Source organism: Hemitrygon akajei, unplaced genomic scaffold (genome assembly GCF_048418815.1).
Source record: "Hemitrygon akajei unplaced genomic scaffold, sHemAka1.3 Scf000099, whole genome shotgun sequence".
Taxonomy (NCBI): domain Eukaryota; kingdom Metazoa; phylum Chordata; class Chondrichthyes; order Myliobatiformes; family Dasyatidae; genus Hemitrygon; species Hemitrygon akajei.
In genome coordinates, this window is record NW_027331985.1 from 2,143,132 (window position 1) to 2,157,866 (window position 14,735).

Consider the following 14,735-nt stretch of genomic DNA (forward strand, 5'->3'; position numbering starts at 1 on the left):
ATTAACCAGAGAGTTGATGAAGCAGGTTAAAAATACAAAGAAGAACAGAACATTTCTGCACGATGTCCCTAAAAACTAAACTCACTGAAATTTCAATGTTGAAGGCAAATATCTCTGTGAATAAATCTGTAATTGTCCCTCGCACTTCACCAAACTTCATATAGGATATGAAGGAATCATCGTTCAGTCATGGTAAGATATAAGATATCGGAGCAGAATTATGTGCTTTGGTCTATCGAGTTTGCTCCACCATTCAACCATGACTGATTTTTCCCCCAATGCCATATCCCTGCCCTCGTCCTGTAACTGATGGTACTTAGCAATAAGAAATTAATCTCTGCATAAATATACTCAATGACAGCCTCCACCGCCATCTGTGCCATCGAATTCCACAGATTAACCGTCTATTATCTTAAGATATTTTTCTCATCTCAGTTTTAAAGTGAAGCATCTTTTTTCTGAGCCTGTACTGTCAGACCCCAGACTCTACGTCTAATGGAAACATCCTCTCCATGTCCACTGTCTCCAAGTTTTTCAGCATTTGTTGGGTTTAAGATACGACCAGCATTCTGAACTCCACTTGCAAACTCCTTGTGAACACTGTTAGCAACACGATGCTGCACAAATTCCCGGGAATAAGAGGCAAATTGGTATCAGAATAAATTAGTGGGGGGGGGGGGGAAAACTGTGGTTTCTTTACTGTTCTACTAACTAGCACGAAACAAGCGCCCGTGCACAGGTCAATTTCCAGGAGACTAAAATCATTCCAGGGTGAATGTAATTTTTTTTAAAAGCACGGGAATTACCGAGCAGTTAAGGGACAGTTGTGGGGAGAGGGATAAAGTGCCTATCTAAACATGTGCCTATCTAAAAGTCCCTTAAAAGTCTCCAATGCATCTGCTGCTACCACTACCGCAAGCAGCGCATTCCAGGAACTTAACACACTCTGCATAAAAGACCTTGCTTCTCACATCTAAATGAAAATTATCCCCTCTCACTTTAAACTCAAGGCCTCTGGTGTTAGATATTTCAACCTTCTGGGGAAAAATATTGTTTATCTACTCTATATACGCTTCTTGTAATCTGATAAACATCCATCCAGTCTTGCCCCAGCCTGCGCCGCTCCGGAGAAAATAACACAAGTTTGTCCAGCCTCTCGTTATAGCTCATGCCCTCTAATCCAGGCAGTATCCTGGTAAACCTCTTCTGTGCTCTCCAGAGCCATCGAACCCTTTCCAGAATGAGGCAACCAGAACTGCATGACATATTCCAGATGTTGACAAAATGCAGTTTTATGAAGCTCCTGATTTTTTGAACTCAATGCCTCGACTACTAAAGGCAACCATGCTATTTGCCTTCTTGACTATCTGACCAAACTGTGTAGCCACTTTCAGGGAGTGATGAAGATGGACTCCAAGATCCATCTGTTCATCCATACTGTTAAGGGTCTCTTTACATTTGACCTGCCGAGGTGCCAATACGATCATCACCTCTCAAATTTGATGAGTTTTCCCAGTTCCTGTTGAATTTATTGCCAAGTGTACAAGTACGGGAAGGTACAGGTACAGAGAAACACTGACTTGTGGCAGCATCACAGGCAAGTACAGTCAGATAACACACGGAACAGAAATTCTACGATTCTGTGTGATTAACAATATAGAAATATATTTATGTCATTAACATAGAAACATAGAAAACCTACAGCACAATACAGGCCCTTCGGCCCACAAAATTGTGCTGAAAATGTCCCTACCTTAGAAATTACTAGGCTTACCTACAGCCCTCTATTTTTCTAAGCTCCATGTACCTATCCAAAAGTCGCTTAAAAGACCCTATTGTATCCGCCTCCACCCCCGTTGCCGGCAACCCATTCCACACACTCACCACTCTCTGAGTGAAAAACTTACCCCTAACATCTCCTCTGTACTTACTCCCCAGCACCTTAAACCCGTGTCCTCTTGTGGCAACCATTTCAGCCATTCTCTGTCAGTAACAAAATAGAAACATGTTTTACGTCATCCTGCTAACAGGACCAGAACAACAGGGGCTGAGCGGCGGCTCATCTCAGACGGTTCGGTGTGAAGGTCTCACAACCCGGACCGACCCCGGCAGATTCTGTGAAGGAAGCGAGGCGAGGCCGCCAGTTCGGGAAAGTTCATCCCCTCCCCCTTCAGGTTTCACCGATCACCTTGTGTTTCTCTCTCCCTCCCCACCCCCACCTTTTATTCTCCAGTCCTGCCGAAGGGTTTCGGCCGCTAATTTCGACTGTATTCTTCCCCTAGATGCTGCCCGGTCTGCTGAGTTCCTCCAGCATTTTGTGCACGTCGCTCGCATTTCCAGCAACTGCAGATTTTCTCTTGTTTGAGTTCGGGAAAGGTAAAGGGACTCACTGCCCAACATCAGACCTCTCCGCTCCGGACCGGCTTCAATACTCACCGAATGTTGGTGTTGTCCCGCAGAGAATAATCCGTCTCCGGCTCCCCACCGCAGGGGGCAAGGACCCCCTCCTGATCCCGATCCCACCGCCGACATGCCTGAACGAAGTACGAAGAAACACTGCCCATGCAGGACTGAGCATGCGCGATGTCGTCAGCGAGTCATCAGGACGGTGGGCGGGGCCTCAGAAACAAACTTGCAGATGGTGCGGATCCGCGGCAAAACGGGTCACGTGACGGGTGGAGAGCCTCTCACCTGACCCGGTGACTCCGCTCCTCACCCTTCACACGCCGCGTTTCCCACATTACTTCATTACTTCCCGTATTATTGCAGCAACAGTTTTAATTTTTCCCTCCATATCTCCCTGACCCTTTCCCTCCACTCTCAGGACACAGAGTTCGATTCTCATCCCGGTCCGACACACAATTTAGACACACACAGGAAATGTGCAGGTTTCACTGTCAATACAGTCAAAGTTTATAAACACTAATTTCTATTCACGTTCCTCCGGAGCCTGACTGGACAGGAAAACTGAGACATCAAATGAGAAACAGAAGGAGGTGGCCATTCAGCCCCTCAAACCATCAACAAGATGGTGGATGCTCTCCCATCTCAGCCACATGTTTCTGCCCAATCCTCATTTACTCGATCCCTTCGGTCTCCACACATCTGCTGTCCTCTGTTTTATATGAGGACGATCACTGAGTCTTCACTGCCCTCTATGGTGGGGACTTACAGACATTCACCACCCTCGAAGTGGAGGCATTTCCCCTCATCTCAGTCCCGGACAGTCCACCCCCTTTTCCGAGACTGGGATCCCTGGTTCAACCGGTAATGATGTTGTGCATTTCAATGTGTTCACCTCTCAGTCCTCGATTCTCTAAATGAAAGGGTTATCACATTTGATCTTTCTTCATATGATGACCCCACCACTCCAGGGATCAGCCTGGTGAATCTTCATTGCACTCTCTGTAACAAATACTCTCTAACCTTTTTGTTAATCCTCTATGGAATTAATTTCCATCTTCAGCAGCCCCGTGTTGCCCCAACCACTCACCTCCCACCCCTGTCACTGTTTCCACCTTCCCACCTCCCCCTCACCTGGATCCACCTCTCGATCCCCAGCTCTTGCCCTATCTCCACCCCTCACCTCTTTTCTCTGACTATTTCCCGTCCACTCTCAGTCCAGAGGGAGGGTCTCGGCCCGAAATGTTGACGGTCCATTTCCCTCCACAGATGCTGCCCGACCCACTGAGTTCCTCCGGCAGTTTGTTCTTTGGTCTGTATAACACGTGTCAGTATGGGGAGCGGGATTTTACACCATATTCCAGGTACAATTTGAACAAACCACAAGTAATTGTCACTTTGCCCTAATGTGGTGAATCCACATTGGGCCCAGACATTTCCACAGATGAGCCCCTCCTGTCCCCACCGGGACAAACATCCTGTCCGCCCCCTCTCTCACCATCTTCATCCTTTCAATAAAATCCCCCCTCCCTCTCCGGGGAACCGGCATCAAACCGACGGGCCGAGCGGTCTCCTCCTACCTCTCAGCGATACATCAGACTCCGGCCGCAGGAGACGCTTCACAAACGCCCCAACTTCCCTCGGAGGGAAATGGAAACAAATCAGAAAGCGGACATTTACTTTGAGGTTTTCTCCACTCTGAGGAGGCTGTCGGCGCTTGAGCGGGAGACGGACTCAGCGGGGTAACGCCCACTCGGCTTGTCCGCCTCCACGACTGGTTGTAACCAGTGATTGGCATCGCTTCGCACCAATGGGAATAGCGCAGCGCCTGAATCCTCTGTTGACAGCGATGGGGGGGGGGGGGGAAAGGGGCTGGTCACGTGATTATTAGCCCAGCCGTTCAACTGATAAAGCTCGAGCACAGCAGCGCGTGGGTGACGTAAGACACCGCGCACGTGAGGGCAGATCCCGGTGTGGGGAGCCCATGTGTGACGTCACATGTGGGCGAGCGCTGGCATTCAAAAGCACCTTAATGGACTTTTCGGTGGCACAACAACATTAATCACGGGTTTCATCACTGAATCCAGTGTTGTGGGATGTAAAGTCACCTGTTATGTGTCCGGCTGTGCCGTGTTGTTGGTGGAGTGGGCAGCGTGGTGTTTGACTCGATTCGGGTCACAACACCAGAATTGCCAGCGGGGTCCACACACAGTTTATTAGTCAACAGAAAACCTCTCGTCCCTGCATTCTTTGTCTCCTGGTAAACTCAACACCCTGACAGTTTGGACCATAGATACCCCTTCCTCTCAGAGTCAGGGAATCATTCAGACAGCTGATCGCTGAGAAGAATTATATTTATTGGTCATTAAAGTTCGCCCAGATTCATTTGGATGGATTTGATGTGGAGTTCGGGGTGTCACAGTGAAAGGGCCGGACGGCCGAACTCTCTCCGTTCTCCAAACATCCTTCCAGGTAAAGCGACACTTCACCTGTGAATCTTCCGAGGTCGCCCGTTGTGTCCGCTGCTCCCGATGCGGCCGCCTCTACACTGGTGACACCGGCTCCTCCGCAGTTGTGCGGGGTAGGGTTGTTATCTTAGAATACGTACACAGGGTTGTTTTCTTTATCGGGGGTCGATATTATTGTTCCCTTTTGTGCGGAAGGGTGGGTTTTGGGGGTTGATGATCGGGATGCTGTCCTTTTTTATGCGGGAGCTGGGCTGGGTGTTTGAGTTTTCTCTCTGAACGACTTTCATGCTCTTTCTTTGTTTCGTGGCTCTCTGGAGAAGAAGAAAAAACAGCGTTATTTATGGATACCTGCTTTGATAATAAATTACCCTTTGAACTATCCGCTCCGAGCGGGACTTCCCAGTGTCCAAACATTTAAGTTCCGATTCCCATTCCCGTTCCGGCGTGTCAGCTCATCCTGTGCCAAGATGAAGCCACCCTCAGGGTCCAGGATCAGCAACTTATATTCCGTCTGGGCACACCCACCCCCACAACCTGATAGCTTAAATATAGATTTCTCCTTCCGGTGAACAAATTTCCCTCACACCCTTCCCTCCCACTCCCTCTCTTCCTCTCTGACTCTTTTCACGTCCTCTCACCTGCTTATCACTTCTCTCTGGGTCCGCTGCTCCATCCCTTTCTCCTATTCTCCACTCTCCTCTCCTATTAGACTCTATTTTCTTCTGCTCTGGAGCTTTCCCACCTACCTGGCTTCACCTGTCAGCTACAAGCGAGACATTTCCTCGCCCGCCCCGATTTTATTCAGATATTTCTCCCATCCCATCTCAGTCCTGAAGGGGGGTTCAACTGGAAACGTCGACTGTTGATTCTTTCCGATAGATGCTGCCCGGCCTGCTGAGTTCCGCCAGCATTTTGTTTGTGGTGCTCTGAATTTCCAGCATCTGCGGACTTTGTCGTGTTTGTGACTTACCTCTCCGTTGTCCCTCCCGCATCCGGGCACGGGTCCCTCGGTAGGGACCCCCGGCCACGGCCGGTGCAGCCCAGAACCTCCTGCTAAACGCAGGCGCAGTGCCGATCGTAGCTATTATTCTGTTCAGGCGTCCGTGAAGAAGGGTCTGATCTCGGGTTTGCGGAAATCGGGGGCCGGCTGCCGTGGAATCACAACTTTGTGGGCCGAAGGGCCTGTATCGTGCTGCAGGTTTTCTATGTTTCTATGAAAAGTGCCGGGAACGAGCTCTGCCGGACGACTGGAGGCTCCGGGCTCTCCGGTCCCGCAGCCCCGGTTTTAGCTTTGCGCCCGAGCCCGGGCTGTGGGATCAGTTAGTTGTGGTTCCCAGGCTCGGAGGGGTTTGGGGTGAGGGGGATCTGTCTGTGTGTTTGTGGGTAGAGGTTATGGGTGGACTGTGGGTGTGGGGTGAGAGGAGTGACGTTGTGTGGGACTGTATTCGGGGGGGGGGGGGGAGTTGCTGTTGTGAGAAAGTGGGATGATCGGACGTTCCGTGACCTGGGTCAAATAAAGTTGTGAACGGGGGAGGATCTGCTCCGTTGTATCGGACGCTCGCGTGTCCTTTTAGGAAACAACAATTCTCTCTTCAAATGAATTGCTGTCTAACCTTGATGTTAACATTGTGTTTGTTACAAAGCCCCAGTGTCTGGCAGAACTGTCACTGTCATGGGCTGTTGGTGCAGATTGGGATGGCGGTGGGGTGTCAGTGACCTCTGTATCAGAGATCAACACGGGTTTCTACATCCTCCTGTGAGATATAAATGTCCTCACAGTGGATTCGGATCAGCTGGCATAGCTGGAGTTTGCAAAGGGAAAGGGAATAGGGAAGGGGCTGAGGAGAGACAGTTTTAATCAGCAAACCATCGTCCGGGGTGGAGGGGTACAGGAGCTGTCTGATAGATCGTTTTACAGTAATTGTATTTTTATATAATCTCACAGACGGTGACTGAGGAAGAGGCTTGTTGAGGGATCAGACCCGGAGGTGAGCAGGTCAGACACGGTATCAGGAGAGTGAGAGAGATGTGATTTCCTGTGTCACAGGTACAGACAGTCGTCTCAGTGAGGAGTTTGTGTGGAGATGCAGCTTCCCTGGAGGTGGAGGAAAGAGGACACACCAACAGGTGGAACCAGCTGTGGGAAGACATGGTTTGTCAGGTCTGACGACGAGCTGAATGTACCATAACCTTCAGACTGAATCAGAAAGCCATTCTGAGGGTATTTGAAATGTCAGAAGCAGGGGAGATGTGATCCCATGTCTCCATCAGACCCTCAGTGAGATGGTTCCAGTTATAACGTGCAGGGATGAAAGCACAGCGTTTGGAGTCTGATTTAATCACTGATTCCGACACAGTTAGTTTTACTGTAAGGAAGCAATATTAATGGAAGAAGACACAGGAACTTCATCAATTGCCAGTTGTTTAGCAAAAATGTTCAATCTCTATATTACCTTGACAAAAACTGATACTCACAGTGGTGACAAAGGGGTTCAGTCTGGTTTATTTCAGGTTGGAGAGGGATGTGGAGTTTTGAAATCAATGCCTCGCGGTGCCACCATCGTTAATTTAGCATGTCCGGAGTGGTGGATCACACAGCCGGAAACAGGCCTTTGGCCGGCCATACCTGTTCTGACCATCCACTCACTGTCTCCACTGGTCCCATTTATCAGCACTTGGTTCACAGCCGACTGTATCTCGGCAGTTTCAATGCTCATCCACTTCGTTAATGTTGTGAAGGGACCTGCCTCCACCACCACCTCGGGCAGTGAGTTCCAGATTTCAGCTACCCTCTGAGTGACAAATCTCTTCCTCAGATCCTTCTAAACCTCTTCATCCTCTGCTTAAATCCATGCCCTCTGATCGGTGACACCTCTGTCCCAGGATCGGGGCCGATATGGGCATCAGTGAGGCCTTTGATAAGGTTCACACGGTAAGTTGCTGTGGAAAGTCAGATCACACGGGATCCAGGGAGAGCTGGCTCACTGGATGCACAGTTGGCTTGATGGTAGGAAGCAGAGAGTGATGGTGGGAGGTTGTTTATTGGACTCGAGGCCCGAGCCTAGTGAGGTTCCCCAGGGTTACACCCCATTGCGCTCATTATTCATTGATATTTAATTATATTTGCATTTGCACAGTTTGTTGAATTCTATGCTCCACTTGATCTTTCATTGATCCTGTTACTATTCTAAAGATTTGCTAAGTGTTCCTGTAGGAAAAACAATCTCAGGGTTGTATGTAGTGACATATATGTACTCTGATAATAACATCTACTTTGAACATCAACCATTATTGTCATCTAGATCAATAATTTGATTAATTAAAGATCTCTTTGCTAATAAGGATTTCTTTGTCTCATCGTCAACATTTATCTTATTCCATAAGTCAATCAAATGTTTTAATATAGGAGATTCTTTCTTTTCCCGTATCCATTTAGATTCCCATTTATATATAAAATCTTCTGGTGTGTTTTCTCCTATTTTATCTAATTCTATTCTAATCCATGCCGGTTTATCTTTCTCAAAAAAAGATGCAATAAATCTAAGTTGATTTGCTTTAAATAATTCTTAAAATTTGGAAGTTGTAACCCTCCTAGATCAAATTTCCAGGTCAATTTTTCCAACGATATTCTTGACATCTTACCTTTCCAAAGAAACTTCCTCACATATTTATTTAGCTCTTGAAAAAACTTCTGGGGTAGTTGTATTGGTAGTGATTGAAATAAGTATTGTAGTCTAGGGAATTCAAAATAGACTTATTCCTTTTACAATGCATAATCAACTTTTATATAATTGGTTTCAAAAAGGGATTAGATATATAGGAGATTGTTTTGAAGGAGGTATATTAATGTCATTCGATCAATTAAAGAATAAATATAAAGTATCAAACAACACTCTTTTTTGTTACTTTCAACTAAGGGATTATTTAAGAGAAAAATTAGGTCAAACAATGTTATTGCCGAAATCTAATGAAATAGAAACTTTAATTCAAAAAGGAAAGATTAAAAAATTTATCTCTTGTATGTATAATTTGATTCAAAAACAGGCAATTAAACAAGGAGTCCATAAGTCAAGACAAAAATGGGAAAGTGACTTGAATATTAAAATTGAGGAAAAAATTGGTCAAGACTATGTCTTGAGAGTATGACAAATACAATAAATGTCCGAAAAAGATTAGTGCAATATAATTTTTTACATCAGTTATATATTACACCACAAAAAATAAATAATTTAAACCCAAATTTTCTGATCAGTGTTTCCGATGTAACCAAGAAATTGATACTTTTTTACATACTACTTGGTCTTGTTCTAAAATTCAACCTTTTTGGACAAATTTAAGAGTTTTATTGGAACAAATTATTGGAATACAACTTCCACATAATCCAATATTACTTTTACTAGGTGTTATTGAAGGGACGAAACCGATACACAAATTGAATAAATATCTGAAAGAATTTATAAAAATTGCATTGGCAGTAGCCAAAAAGGCTATTGCAGTTACTTGGAAATCGGATACATATTTAAGTATAGATCGTTGGAAGAACGAAATCTATGGCTGTATTCCACATGAAAAAATTACTTATAATTTAAGAGATAAATATGAAACATTTTTGAAAATTTGGCGCCCTTATTTACGAAAGATAGGATTAAATATATAGGTGCTCCGAAGAAGAAATAATTGGTTATTTGGGGAAAGAAATAAGTATATTTACTAAAGTTATTACTAACTCCATGGAGCATGTGGGGATCTTCCAATATCCAGGCATTCTTTCTTTTTTTTTCTTTCTTCTTTTTTTCTACAGGGATGTTAGGGGGAGGGGTTAAGGGGAGGGGGGCGGGTAATATACATTTTTTTCACACACTCTTATTCTGTAATTACTTGAAAACACAATAAAAAAAAGTTTAATTAAAAAAAATAATTTCGTTATGAATGTACAGGATATGGAGAGTAGGTTTGCAGCAAGTTCAATTACTTTTTCTGAAAGATATTAAGTATAAACTCTTCGCTCTGTTTCCCTCTCCGCACTCGAACACCCCCTCCCCTTACTGTCTTCCTTCTCTGCCCCATCCTCCCTCTCACCCAGACATTGGACATACGTTCAGGGTGAAAGTGAATTATTTTCGGGGAATCTGAAGGGGACTTCTTCACTCGGAGGTTGGTGAAAATGTGGAATGATCTGCCAGTGGAACTGGAGGATGTGGGTTTGATTTAGACACTGAAGAGGAATTTGTGCGAGGACGTGGATGGGAGGTGTATGGAGGCTCTGGTGCAGGTAGCTGGAACCAGGCAGGAACAACAAAAATAGGTCAGCATGGACTAGAAGGGCCTTTTTCAGTACTGCTGCTCTCTGTGACTCGAATAATATTCTCATTTGAAATTTCCACCTGTGAGGCAACATTCAGGGATCTGTGGACATGTATCCCCAGATCCCTCTGCTCCTCCACACTACCAAGTATCCTGCCATTTACTTTGTACTCTGCCATGGAGTTTGTCCTTCCAAAGTGCACCACCTCACACTTCTCCGGGTTGAACTCCATCTGCCACTTCTCAGCCCACTTCTGCATGCTATCTATGTTTGTTTGCAATCTTCGACAATCCTCTACACTATCTACAACACCACCAACCTTTGTGTTGACTGCAAACTTGCCAACCCACCCTTCTACCTCCACATCCAGGTTGTTAATAAAAATCATGAAAGTAGAGGTCCCAGAACAGATCCTTGTGGGACAACACTAGTCACAACCCTCCAATCTGAATGTACTCCCTCCACCACGACCCTCTGCCTTCTGCAGGCAAGCCAATTCTGAATCCACCTGGCCAAACTTCTCTGGATCCCATGCCTTATGACTTTATGACATCCACTGCACTAGCCTCATCTATATGCCTGGTCACCTCCTCAAATAACTCTATCAGGCTTGTTAGGCACGATCTGCCCTTCAGAAAGCCATGCTGACTGTCCCTGATGAGACCATGATTCTCTAAATGCCCATAGATCCTATCTCTAAGAATCTTTTCCAACAGTTTTCCACCCACTGACTTAAGGCTCACTGGTCTATAATTACCTGGACTATCCCTACTACCTTTTTTGAACAGGGGGACTACATTCGCCTCCCTCCAATCCTCCGGTACCATTCCTGTGGACAACGAGGACATAAAGATCCTAGCCAGAAGCTCAGAAATCTCTTCCCTCGCCTCGTGGTGCAGCCTAGGGAATATTCCATCAGACCCCGGGGTCTTTTCCGTCCTAATGTATTTTAACAACTCCAACACCTCCTCTCCCTTAATATCAACATGCTCCAGAACATCAACCACACTCATATTGTCCTCACCGTCATCAAGTTCCCTCTCGTTGGTGAATACCGAAGAGATGTATTCATTGAGGACCTCGCTCACTTCCATAGCCTCCAGGCACATCTTCCCACCTTTATCTCTAATCGGTCCTACCTTTACTCCTGTCATCCTTTTGTTCTTCACATAATTGAAGAATGCCTTGGGGTTTTCCGTTACCCTACTCACCAAGGCTTTCTCAAACACCCTTCTTGCTCTTCTCAGCCCCTTCTTAAGCTCCTTTCTTGCTCCCTTATATTCTTCAATAGACCCATCTAATCCTTGCTTCCTAAACCTCATGTATGCTGCCTTCTTCTACCTGACAAGATTTTCCACTTCACTTGTCACCCATGGTTCCTTCCTCCTACCATTCTTTATCTTCCTCACTGGGACAAATTTATCCCTAACATCCTGCAAAAGATCCTTAAACATCGACCACATGTCCATAGTACATTTCCCTGGGAAAACATCATCCCAATTCACACCCGCAAGTTCCAGCCTTATAGCCTCATAATTTGACCTTCCCCAATTAAAAATTTTCCTGTCCTCTTTAATTCTATCCTTTTCCATGATAATCCTAAAGGCCATGGAGCGGTGATCACTGTCCCCCAGATGCTCACCCACTGACCGATCTGTGACCTGACCCGATTCGTTACCTAATAACTGATATAGTATGGCATTTCCCCCTAATCGGCCTGTCAACACACTTAACAAACTCTGCCCAATCTAAATCCTTGGAACTAATCAAGTGCCAATCAATATTAAGGAAGTTAAAGTCACCCATGATAACAACCCTGTTAAATTTACACATTTCCAAAATCTGCCTCCCAATATGCTCCTCGGTATCTCTGATGCTACCAGGGGGCCTATAGAATAACTCCAGTTGAGTAACTGCTCCCATCCTGTTCCTGACTTCTACCCATCCTGACTCAAAAGAGGATCCTGCTGCATTATCAACCCTTTCTGCAGCTGTATCGGTATCCCTGAATAGTTAAGCTATTAGGTAATATATAATAATAAAAAAATAACTATTTCTCCTCTTAACAATTCATGGAGAGGAGAAAAAAAATTAAATGTTTAATTGAAGAAAAAAAAATGAAACCCCCCACTACAGTTTACAAATACAGAGATAAAAAAGGGACTGGGCAGTCCATTCTGAGCATGCGACCCAAAAAAATCTAAAACTTTTAAAAAAATGGAAGATTAATAAATCAAATCAAATGAAAATATTGAATAAAAGGTAGCCAGATTTGCTCAAATTTAAAGGATGTATCAAATGTCCGACTTCTCATTTTCTCTAAACTTAAACAGGACATAATGGAGGAAAGCCAATAAAAGACAGTAGGTGGATTATAATCCTTCCACTTCTGTAAAATGGCTCTCCTTGCCAATAAAATTGAAAAGACTATCATACATTGAGCGGAAACGGGAATATTTCTGGTTCCGATGGGATAATCCCAAATATTGCCGTAATTAAATTAGATTGTAGGTCCAGATCCAAAACTTTTGATAATGTTTTAAAAACATCTCTCCAAAACTTGTCTAGCTTTATACAAGACCAAAACATATGAGTTATAGTGGTCATCTCAATATTACATCTGTCAGAAATAGGATTGATGTTGGAAAAAAATATGCGCTAGTTTATCCTTTGACATATGGGTCCGATGCACTATCTTGAACTGTGTCAAGGAATGGCGGGCCCAAATAGATGAGTTCTTAACCAAATAAAAAAAAACCCCATTGATTATCTGAAAATGACTCTTGAAATTTCAATTCCCAAGCACGTTTAATTTTATCGTTAGATATAACTTGTAAATTCAATAGCCGTTTATAAATTATAGCAATCAGCCCTTTTTGAAGTGCTTTAAGCTGAAAGAGAGCATCTGTCATATTACGTGAACAAGCAGAAGGATAACTTGGCAGCAGAGCACGTAAAATATCCCTAATTTGTAAACATCTAATAAAATTATGTAAATCATATTTATCCACTAACTGAGAAAAGGACATTAAACAATCCCTAAAAACAAATCTGAAAAAGTTGTTATTCCATTGGTTTTCCAAACTAAAAAGGCCTTATCCAAGAATACGGTTTAGAAAAATAATTAAAGTAAATTTTACCAGAAAGAACAAAATTATTTAACCCAAAAAATCTACAGAACTGAAACCAAATTCTTAAAGTATGTTTAATAACAGGATTAAAGTCTTGTCTACTAATCTCAGAAAACAAAAAGGGGAGAGGTGCTCCCAGGAAAGAGGCCAAAGAGAACCCCTTCACCGAATTTTCCTCCAAATCTAACCATGAAGGACATTCATGTATGTCTGAATATTGAATCCAAAATATATGTCGAATATTAATTCACCAATAATACATTCTATAAATTGGCAAAGCCATACCACCATTTTTAAAAAAAATTTCTGCAATGAAGGTTTACTCAATCTAGGATTTTTTTTAATTCCAAATATAAGATAAGGTTATAGAGTCTATTCTATCAAAACAAACTTTTAGGAACAAAGATAGGAATTGCCTGAAATGTACATAAAAATTTCAGTAGAACTATCATTCTAATAGTATTAATTTGTCCTATTAATGATAACGTCATAGGTGACCATTTAGAAAGCATTTGTTGGTTGTAATCAATTAATGGGAGAAAATTATATTTATACAGATCCTCAAACGTTTAGTAATTTTAATACCAAAATAAGTAAATTAATTTGTTTCAATACTAAAATGTACTTGATGATATCGATCACAGTAATTATTAATTGGAAATAACCCACATTTATGTAAATTTGATTTGTATCCAGAAAATACTACTGAATTCAGAAATTATAGATAGCATAGAAGGAATAGATTTCTTATGATCTGAAATATGAACTAACAGGTCATCTTCATACAACGAAACCTTGTGTACTTTGTCCACTCTCCTAATACCCTGAACAGTAGATAGATAGATAGATAGATAGATAGATAGATACATTATTCATCCCCATGGGGAAATTCAACCTTTTTTCCAATGTCCCATACACTTGTTGTGGCAAAAACTAATTGCATACAATACTTAACTCAGTAATAATATGATATGCATCTAAATCACTAACTCAAAAAGCATTAATAATAGCTTTAAAAAAAAAGTTCTTAAGTCCTGGCAGTTGAATTGTAAAGCCTAATGGCATTGGGGAGTATTGACCTCTTCATCCTGTCTGAGGAGCATTGCATCGATAGTAACCTGTCGCTGAAACTGCTTCTCTGTCTCTGGATGGTGCTATGTAGAGGATGTTCAGGGTTTTCCATAATTGACCGTAGCCTACTCAGCGCCCTTCGCTCAGCTACCGATGTTAAACTCTCCAGTCCTTTGCCCACGACAGAGCCCGCCTTCCTTACCAGCTTATTAAGACGTGAGGCGTCCCTCTTCTTAATGCTTCCTCCCCAACACGACACCACAAAGAAGAGGACGCTCTCAACAACTGACCTATAGAACATCTTCAGCATCTCACTGCAGACATTGAATGACGCCAACCTTCTAAGGAATGGCAAGG

General features: G+C 43.6%; 1 protein-coding gene across 1 annotated transcript in view; it reads right to left on the bottom strand.

Moving 5' to 3' along the window:
• Positions 1 to 14,735, bottom strand: part of LOC140723045 (uncharacterized) — a 283,480-nt gene that overhangs the window by 171,053 nt on the left and 97,692 nt on the right. The window lies entirely within an intron of this gene.